Genomic DNA, 10,718 nt, shown 5'->3' on the forward strand with positions numbered 1-10,718 from the left:
AATTCACAACAAAGATATCTCAAATGGCCAAGAAGAACTTACAGAAATGTTCAAATTCCTTAGTGATCAGGGAAATGCACATCAAAATGACCCTAAGATATTATAGTATACCAATCAGAATTGCTAAGATCAAAAACTCTTGTGACAGCACACATTGGTGAGCATGTAGACAGAGAGGAGCACTCCTCCATTGCTGATGTGATGGCATAATGGTACAACAGCTTTGGAAATAAATCTGGAGGATCTTCAGAAAATCGTAAATATATCTACCTGAAGACCCAGCTATACCACTCTTGAGCACATATCCAAAAGATGCCCCACAGGGGCATGTGCTCCACTACGTTCATAATGGCCTTTTTGTGATAGCTGGAAGTTGGAAACTTGTGGTTTATTTACAAAATTTACAAAATTTACTTACTTAGCTATTAAGAATGAGAACCTCGTGAATTTTATAGGTACATGCACATAGATGGAACTAGAAATTATCCTACTGGATGAATTAACTCTGACCAAAAGGGACATGTATGGTATGTATTCGCTAATAAATGGATATTAGCCAAAAATATGTACAGAATCCCCAGGATATAATCCTCAGAACTCAAGAATTTTAACAAGATAAGGGCCTAAGTGAGTATGCTTCAATCCCACCTGTGAAGCAGAAGAAAGCATTCATGTGGGGCAGAGAGAGGGAGAGACCTGGGTGGGAGAGGGGAGAAGGGAAAAGGGAACATGATCAGGAATTGTAGGTTGAGGTTGGGGGGAAGAAGACAGAAGCCCCGAGGGCTAGCCGAAAGAATGGAGAGACTTAATATGAGGAGGTAGGAGTGGGAAGTACTCCATTAATTTATCAGAGACCTGGGAGACAGGAGCCCAGCATGGCTGCTTTGTGAGAGGCACAGCTTCTGAGTCAGATGCAGATATTTACACCCAACCAATGAACAGGAGGAGCTGACGGCCTCTGTGGTGGAATTAGAATAAAGCTGGAAGACGCTGAGGAGGAGTAATACTTCATAGGAAGACCAGCAGTCTAACCTGGTCTCATCTGATCTGGACCCCCGAGATCTCTCAGGTTCTGAGCCACCAACAATACACCAACTGATATGAAGCCCCTGACACATATTTACCTTTCATTGTGCTGGGTAAATGCCTAATTTTGTAAGTCCATATATGAACACCAGCAGTTTGAAAATCGAAATGGTATATTCAATCCAACTTTATTCTCTCTTATGGAGAGAGTACAATATATAATATTGTATATATTACTCATTTGCCATTGTGAAACTCATATTTCTGGTAGAATTTGGATTTTATCCGTATAATCAATTACTCATCATGAAACTTAAGTTTAAGGCTTAAAGTTCTAGATTTTAGTTCATTATAATGGGGAAATCAGAGACATGATCTGGTCATACCACATCCACAGTCAAGAAAGGAATGAAACAAAAGCACCCAATGTCTTCTTTTTATTGATTTTTTTTATTGGTTGTTTTATTTATGTGCATTTCAAATGTTATCCCCCTTCTCAGTGTTTCCTCCACAACTCCCTTATCCAACTCCCTCCCCTTCTTCTCTGAGGGTGCTCCCCCAGCCACCCACCCACTCCTGCCTCACAGTCCTGCCATACCACTACGCTTGGCCATCTAATCTCTACAAAACCAAGGTCTTCTCCTTCCTTTGATAACAATCCTCTGCTACATGTGCAGCTGGAGCCATGGGTCCTTCGATGTATAAGGGACAAAGATATGGGGAGAGACCAAAGGAAAGGCCATTCTGAGACGGTCCCCACCTAGGGATCCATCCCATCTACAGACATTAAGCCCAGATACTTGCTAATTTAACATTTGTTGACAGGGGCCTGATTTATCTATCCTCCTGACAGTCTCTGCCAGAGCTTGACCAATACAAATGGTGAAGCTCTCAGCCAAGCATCAGAACACAGTGGTCTCCATTAGGTTAGGGGACGAACTCACTGGAAGACACACACACACACACACACACACACACACACACACACACACACACGACATATAAACACCCTCATATGACCCTGCTATACCACTCCTGGGCATATATCCAGAGGATTCCCCGGCATGCAATAAGGACACATGCTCCACTATGTTCATAGCAGCCTTATTTATAATAGCCAGAAGCTGGAAAGAACCTGGATGTCCCTCAATGGAGGAATGGATACAGAAAATGTGGTATATTTATACAATGGAATACTACTCAGCAATTAAAAACAATGGATTCATGAAATTTTTAGGCAAATGGTTGGAACTGGAAAATATCATCCTAAGTAAGGTAAACCAGTCACAAAAGAAAACACATGGAATACAATCACTGAGAAGTGGATATTAATTAGCTCAGAAGCTCTGAATACTCAAGGCACAATTTGCATACCAAATGATTCCCAAGAAGGAAGGAAGGAGAGGGCCCTTTCATGGAAAGGCTTGATCCAGCATTGTAGGGGAGGACCAGGACAGAGAAATGGGAGGGGGTGATTGGGGAATAGGTGGAGAGAAAAGGGCTTATGGGACATATAGGTAGGGGGCAATGGAAAAGGGGAAAGCATTTGGAATGTAAACAAAGAATATAGGAAATAAAAAATAAACACCCTCATACACACTCAAAAACTCACACACACAAGAAAATGATTTCAGTCCAAAGAATCAGACTAGAGTAGTACCAAATACTAATGTAAAGGTTTGCAGTTAAGTTCATGTATTCTTTTGTTAATATAATTTCCTCACATTATGGGAAGAATGATTACAGAGAAGTTATTAATTTATATCTCATATGACTTGCTAATAAAACAACTGTAAGTGCAGTCTTACTGATTTCTTGATTTATGTTTGTGACTGATAATAAGATTGTTAATTAAATTTATTAAAATGCCCACAAATTTAAATATAAATGAATTCCTAAACTTTATTCTTTTTACTCAGTAGTTCACCAAATCACTTTGTTTCTCTTATTAAGCACACTCATTCTATGGGCTGTAAATGCCTCTCATCCTTAACGTGTGCAGATTTTCCTGTGCTGAGTAGAAAGTCTAGAGATATAGTACATTCAAACAATGTAACACCAGACAGATATTAAAAACAATGACTTCTTGAAATCTGAAGGCAATGGCTAGATCTAGAAAATAGCATCCTGAGTGAGGTTTCTCAGTCATAAAAGACCACACATGGTGTGTACTCACTGATCAGTGATATTAGGCAAAGAGCATGGAATACCCACGATACAGCTCATGGACCACATGAAGCTCAAGAGGAATGAAGACCAAAGAGGATAGATACTTCAGTCCTACTTAGATGGGGAGTCTCAAATCCACTAGAAACTTGACCTATTTAGTTTTAAATAGCATTTCTGAAATTAGGAAGTTGTAACAAGTAACTACTTTGAAGAATTATGCCCTGTCTAAAACTATTATCAATTAATTGAAATATTAGCCAAGTGAAAGTTCTCATTTCTTCACATTGTACAAATCAAAATAATGAAAAAATTATCCTCATTTTAGTCCTGGTATTTCTTTTGCCAAAGATTTAGAAATTAACAAAATAGTTTCAGATATAATTTGCTGTTGTCATATTTTTTCACATTTTGAATATTTAAATATTATAACTAGAACTCCCAGAATTCTTTTGAATATATCACATATGATTTACTGTAAGCACAGTTGGTTATGGTTCCTGCACACTTTATGAAGTATGTAATCTAAAACCTGCTATCAGGTAAAGCGTAATACATCAGGAGTTATAATTCATATCCTAATGTAAAGTTCTCAAAGTGTGAGAAGAACAGGGTCATAAGCCAACCAGAGTGTGTTCACTTGTGTAGTCATGTACCAGTGGTCTACAGTGAGAAGATTGCAAGTTAGCAGCTCCTGAGACACATTGTGAATTCAAGACCAGCCTGAATTCTGTAACAAGACTATGCCTCAAAGAAAAATATCCAAACATCTAATTGCTGAGCAATTTCATGGTAGAAAAAGCTGTAAATCCTTTGCATGATGTTTTTCAATAATCCTACTATGACTTGTGAGATGAGCTTATTTTGATTCCCCTTTATTGATATTGTTTTTTGATTTATTGATTATTGATATTGATTTATTGATATTATTGGATATGCAGAGAATAAAGCAGTGAGTAGCTACAGAGTTCAAAGAAGGAGACAAATCCAAATTGAGAGTTCTAATTTAGAAAGGTTACTTTGGCCAACTGTGCTGCACAGTTTATGTCAACTTGACACAAGCAAAAGTCATCTGAGAGGAGGGAAGGTCAACTGAAAAATTTCTCCTTAAGATCTGGTTGTAGGCAATCTTCTAGGGCATTTTCTTAATTGGTGATTGATGGTGTAGGACCCTGCCCATTGTGGGTGATGCCATCCCTGGGCTGGTGGTTCTGGTTTCCACAAGAACTCAGTCTCAGGAAGAGATGGAGAACAGGCTAGTAAGCAGCACTCCTCCATGGCTTACCATAATCAGCTCCTGCCTACAGGTTTCTCCCTGTTTGAGTTTCTAACCTCACAGCTTTTACAGATGAACTGTTTTCTGGAACTGTGTGTGATATAAGCCCATTCATCCCCAAGTTGTCTTGATCATGATGTTTCATCCCATAATGGAAATCCTAAATATGACAACTTGGTACTAGCTTAGAGGGGCAGTGCTATGACATAGGTGACCATTTTTTTTTGGGGGGGGTGGAGAGGATTTTGGAAGGACATTGGAATATTGTTCAAGAAATACCACTGAGTTTTCAATGCTTGCTGAGCTGTTCTTTAGGAGCTTCCTAATTAAGAAGGTTGAAGGTAATTCCGGAGATGGAGGCCTGGCTTGGGAAGCTTCAGAGGAATGATGAAAGTTTCTATCAGGGCCATTTCTATTTTCCTCTCCATGTTGCTTTGGTTATGTTGTTTCATTGCAACAATGGAAAACTATTTAACATATTGGGCGTTCAGCTCAGTGATAGCATCCTTACCTCCCATACAGGAATAGATATGTCATGATTCCAATATTGGAGGCAAAAACATTTCTTTGAATTGGATGCCCAAAGTTAGTGAATAACTGTGGCTTTTGACCTAGTTTTGTAAAAAATTCTTAAAAAGTTTTCATTTTCACAGAACTATTCTGCACTATGCCTGTGCATACGGCCATCCCAATGTAGTTGCCCTCCTGATAGAGTGGAATTGTGACATTGATCTTCGTGACAGTGACAACAGAACAGCACTAATTAAGGTAGAAAGCAGCCAACAGTTTCAGTGTGACACATATTGGATGGGAATTCTTAGAATAAACATGATCTCAGATACATGCAAATAATTAGTGAAACCTATGAAATTTTTGCTTTTCTCATCATTCCAATCTGTTTCTTGATCCAATGCCCATAGGCTTCACAGTTCAAGCACGAAGACTGTGTGGCTATGTTATTAGAACACGGTGCTGATCCAAATGCTATGGACAACACTGGGAGCACCGCAATGCACTATGCTGTTTGGCATAACAGCACCTCAATGACAGCCAAACTGCTGGCACACAATGCCGACTTCAGTATAAAAAATGAGGTAAAAAGACAGCTTTGATTCACAGATTATTTCCTACATACTTTAAAATATTACATTGGGATCCTGATACAGCTTTGACCTAAGAATCTCTCAAACGCTAAATGTAATAAATGGATTTTATAAGACTTATCTAGATGAGCCAGCTTTGATGGGAGCTCCTTCTTCCCAAGCTTTCCTTCCCCCAATACACTGCATGATCTCTCTCCTTTACTCTTCTGAGGAACAATCTAAAGAGAATTATTACCTCCATCCATGGCAATTCTGAAGAAATTTGCAATTTCCTTAAGGCTACTCTGTTAATTGTAGCCTTTTGGGAATTCATGTTGTCTTATACTTCCAATGTATCAGATAAACAAACTTCAATAAGATACAAGGTTTCTATATTATAAGTGTCTAAATTATGTATTTTTCTGTCAGTTTAACCCACATGGTATCCATCTCAGCATGTCAGTGCATTTTATAGATCTCTAATATCATGGGCCTTTCAGACAATTAGGTAACCACAGAGTTGGGTTTGTCCCTTAGTTTATGATACAGAATGTTATACAGGCAAGGATGGCCTTGAACTTTTTATGTAATAAGGATGACATTAAACTTGTATATATCTGGACCTCTGAAGTGATGGGCTTTTGGTAATTTACCACTATGCCTGGCCTATAAAACCTCATAGTTCACTTTGATATATAATTTCCAATGAAATACTTATTTCAGTGAAATAAAGCAAGTGTTGGAGTAGTTATTCCGGGGTATTGTCAATTTACCACATTTTATGCTGATTTTCATTACAGCTTTATTATGAAGATCTTGCAAGGAGGAAAGTCTAATTCCACAAATTTAAATCATAGTAGAAACATTTTCAGTATTTTCCTTGAGAGATTACTTAAATTACAACTCTAGCAGAGGGTATAATAATAATCCTTCATATTCTCCCAGAATATCAAGTCTAACATGAATTTCATGTTCATTTGTTATAGAAATAGTATTAACATTAGTACAGTAGGTCCAGTATGGAAAAAATACTGTGACATGCCATCCTTTCTACACTGTGCTTTTGTAGCAAATATTCTCTGCCACAGTGACTTGGAGTTCATGGCATTTCAGAAGCATTTGCATTCCCACAGGCTCTGGAAGAAACTATTTAGACTCTACTCATGGTATCAGGAACCCATGGCAGACATTCTGTTTAACATGGTTCACTAAGATTTAAGTTATGAATTAAATGAGATAGGTGTCAAAGGTACTCTGATGGCTTATGAAGAATGGATCTGTGTGAGAGCACTGTGTGTGAGAGTGTCAAGAATGTAGATAACTGCATCTCAGACTAAGTGAGCTCTACCGTGTCTTCCACATGCTTGTCTGTTGATAAATAAGTTCTCAGAGTTAAAAGTTATTATTGTTTTATAGGAAAGCTTTACACCACTTACACTGGCTGGAATGAAAAATGACAACCTGGCAAAACTTTTAGAAGACCAGAAAGAAAAGATAAAGGAGCTTGATGAATTAGAAAGGTGACGTTATTAATTCTTTTATTTTTTATGTTTTTATGGGATTCTATAGTGTGTACCATCCCTGAAGCCCTGTTGCTGGAGTTTCTAATCCTATTAAATAGGTATAACCCCCCCCCCACATAATATAGATACTGTAATTATAAGCTATATTCCTAGATTGGGCAGTTCTAGCACTGTACTATCTTATTCACAAGCTGTGAGAATCCTTGCTTCTTGAGGTTTCTCCTGGCCAGGAGCTCCTGATTCATGGTGTCATCTCCTCCTCTTCCTCTTCTTCCTCCTTCCTCCCTTCTCCCTCACCTTCCTCTTGTCCTCCTACCTAACTTGCCCCAGTATTGAGTCTCCCTTCCTACCTTTCTCCTTCACTGCCCAATCACTGAAGTAGCCTTTTTGTAAGTATAGATTTTGAAGTTTATGTTTTAATATTTCATTAAAAATTGAGATCTTAAACATTTATTTTTAAAAATATGTCTCTTATATTAATTTCTTTAAAAATGCTATATTAAATGATAGTACATTTTGAAAAAATTTTCTTCCCTTCAGTGACTGTTTTCTTCAAATATTTTCGTTATCTTTGCTAGTGAATCCCTAAAATTCTCAACATTCATACGTTTGGCAAATGGGGATTGCCTTAAAACTTGATCAGCCTCAGTTAGTAAATAAGACAGTAAACAGGGAAGCCACAGACAAGACTACATAGAAAGTCAAGTCTGTCTTCACACACATGCTCACATGCATACACACACACACACACACACACACACATACATACACACACACACACTTGTATGTCTGCAATTACCCAGTCATGCATATTCAACACATGTAAATACACCCATGTGTGCCCCCCACACACACACTCTATTGGTCATTGAACCTATTTTTATTTCAATAATGTGTGTCTTAATAGGTTGTATAAGTTGAGCATTTAAATATGAAAATAATTAGAGAAACATAGGCTAAGAAAGAAGCAGGACTTTGCTTTTCTTCCTAGTATTTCTACTTCATTGTAGTCACATAGGAAGTTTTTAGTGTTTTCTAATTTATGTGGACTGGAATTGGTAGGTCATATATAGAAAAGCTGAATGCAGTTGTGAATTTCATGTTTTGATAACCCCTATAGCTCCCCTAGAAAAATATCATATCCATTTATTCTTAAATTTCCTATACTTGCAGTTTGTTTCAACTGTTTCATGGGGCTCACTGTACCCTTTTGAGACCAAATGAAGGCATGAGTGCTTTTTAGATGGATGTTTGATTTGAAATGATGATGGCTAATTCTATGTTGCAAAGCTTAGTTCGGCACCAATGACAGGGGTGGTTTTCAGACCATTTTCAGTTCAGGTATCAAAATTATGTGAGTCAGTAACTGGATACTAGTGCAGCCTACAGATGGTGATTTTGGAAAAGTTTTAGTCTTCCCTTCGGCCAGTGGGCAGACAAGGGTTCCAGGCACTCTCCTGTTTCTTTCTCCCCAATGGTGGATTCCTAGTGCACACCAGACCACCACATCTGGCTATGTTTTGTCCACCACAACTTCTGACAAATCAAACTGAGACCCTCACACTTGCAACTTAGGGACTTAACAACTGAACAGTTGTGTGAGTCCATGTCTTTTTAGATTTTGAAAATAAAAGTGATTTCTACAAGATTCCTCAGCACTGAAGATGCTGTGGTAAGAGAAACTGGGAATTTGGGCTGTGAGATACTTTCTCAAGTAAAACTAGTTGAAAATGTCACATGATTAGGTATAGTTTTTACTAAAGTGGGATGGTAATTTATTGTCATCTTCTATTATTTCATTTAAATCTACTTGAAGATGAAAAGTTATTTTCATAGTTTAGTATGAAATAAATAATGATTCTAGAATTTCTGAGTATGAATTCAAATCTGTCACATATTCACATGGTCTTTCTGTGTTTCTCAAAATTATCTGACATATATTGGAATTAAAATAAATTTAAAACAAGTCCAATGCTTAGAACAATGCACGGCAATTACATAGGAAGGCCTAAGAACAGCTAAGCCTTTCCATTCTTAAAGGTATTTGACACATATAAAGACACAGTGGTGTTAATAAGGCAGGTTTTACTAAATATGAGACTCCATTTTGCTGAGAATGACATTGGAAATGTTGGTATATTTACCTCTACGAAAGAAAGCATACTATATTATATTGTCCCCTTAACTGTTACAATACTTGATCAAAATTTATTATTTTAAATATTATTAATATCATCATCATTATTTTAAAATGATGCAAATGTTTGTGCTTGTATTTGAGTATACACACATGAGTGCAGGTGGCTGAAGAATGCACAGGCATTGTATGTCTCTGGATCTGGAGTTAGTTGGTTATGAGTCACACAGCATGGGTTCTGGCTGTTGAGCTCAACTCCTGTGCAGAATCAGTATCTGCTGTTAATTGGAGCCGTGTCTCCAGTTGTAATTTCCATCTTTTATGATCTTAGTAGTGGTATAAATTGTATATCAATGTTCCTCTTCTTGTCTACAGCTTTGTTCCTTTACAGAAAATCATTTTATTTGTAATACCTGGTAAGTTTTATGGATAGGGAAAATAAACATTTTTTGTGTTTTATTTTACAAGTTTAATATTCATCTGAAAGTATTTCATTTTTGTAGGTCTTCAAAGAAAACTTCCAATGAAAAAGAAGAGGTATGCAAAAATTAATTTCAAATCATATTTATTAAGATACAGTATAAAAATCAAAGTAATACATAAAAATGGACTTAGAAATATAGTATAAAATAAAATAAAATAAAATTAAGATTCTTTTGTTATATTCAAATATTTCTTTCCAAAATAGTTTTAAAAGTCACCAATAGTAAAGGTGTCTTTCCTTTCAAAATCTGGTCTTTCAGAAGCATTTTGCTTGTTACTTATGTAAAACATGGGTCTCTTCTTTCTAGTGTATGGGGTACACAACATGACAATATCTGAAATTGCTATTATTCATTTTATAGGTCAAAGAACAAGGAAATCATATGCTTGACCTTAAGGAACTAATATCATGTGAGGGAAACTCAAAGGACTGTGAGCAGTACAGTTGTGACACTATTTTGCATTTTATTGAAGAGCTCATGAGGCAGAGAAAAAGTAGGAGTTCTGCATGCAGCTCCTGTATGTGCTATTGATGAGGGTGAATTGCCCAAACATAGGCATGCTTGATATCAAAGAACAGAAAACTAGTCTCAGCAGGAGCTGCCAGCAAGCCTTCAGAGCTTCAGTGAGCGAGCTTGACACCATGGCCTTGGGGTTGTTACATTAGACTCATGTGTTTCAACAAAATGGAACAGGCCAGTCAGCCAATACATTAAATTGGTGGGGTATGCCTTTTCGTTACTTCTTTTTGGTTTGTTTGATTTTTTGGGGGAGGGAGTGTGATTTTCTTTCTTTCTTTCTTTCTTTCTTTCTTTCTTTCTTTCTTTCTTTCTTTCTTTCTTTCTTTCTTTCTTTCTTTCTTCCTTCCTTCCTTCCTTCCTTCCTTCCTTCCTTCCTTCCTTCCTTCCTTCCTTCCTTTCTCTCTCTATCTCTCTCTATCTCTTTCTTTCTTTCTTTCTTTCTTTATTTCTTTCTTTCTTTCTTTCTTCCTTTCTTCCTTCCTTCCTTCCTTCCTTTCTCTCTCT

The 10,718-nt window shown here is 37.2% G+C and overlaps 1 long non-coding RNA gene across 2 annotated transcripts; it reads left to right on the forward strand.

The window, feature by feature from the left end:
• Nucleotides 1-7,053: 7,053 nt before the first annotated feature.
• Nucleotides 7,054-10,181, forward strand: LOC127665138 (uncharacterized). 2 transcript variants are annotated; one of them, XR_007973317.1, is made up of 3 exons: nt 7,054-7,070; nt 9,714-9,747; nt 10,056-10,181. It is a non-coding gene; the product is annotated as an uncharacterized LOC127665138 (long non-coding RNA). The 2 variants fall into 2 exon arrangements; XR_007973318.1 differs by lacking the exon at nt 7,054-7,070 and adding an exon at nt 9,586-9,626.
• The last annotated feature ends 537 nt before the right edge of the window (nt 10,182-10,718 follow it).

This window comes from Apodemus sylvaticus, chromosome 14 (genome assembly GCF_947179515.1).
Source record: "Apodemus sylvaticus chromosome 14, mApoSyl1.1, whole genome shotgun sequence".
In the NCBI taxonomy this organism is placed as follows: domain Eukaryota; kingdom Metazoa; phylum Chordata; class Mammalia; order Rodentia; family Muridae; genus Apodemus; species Apodemus sylvaticus.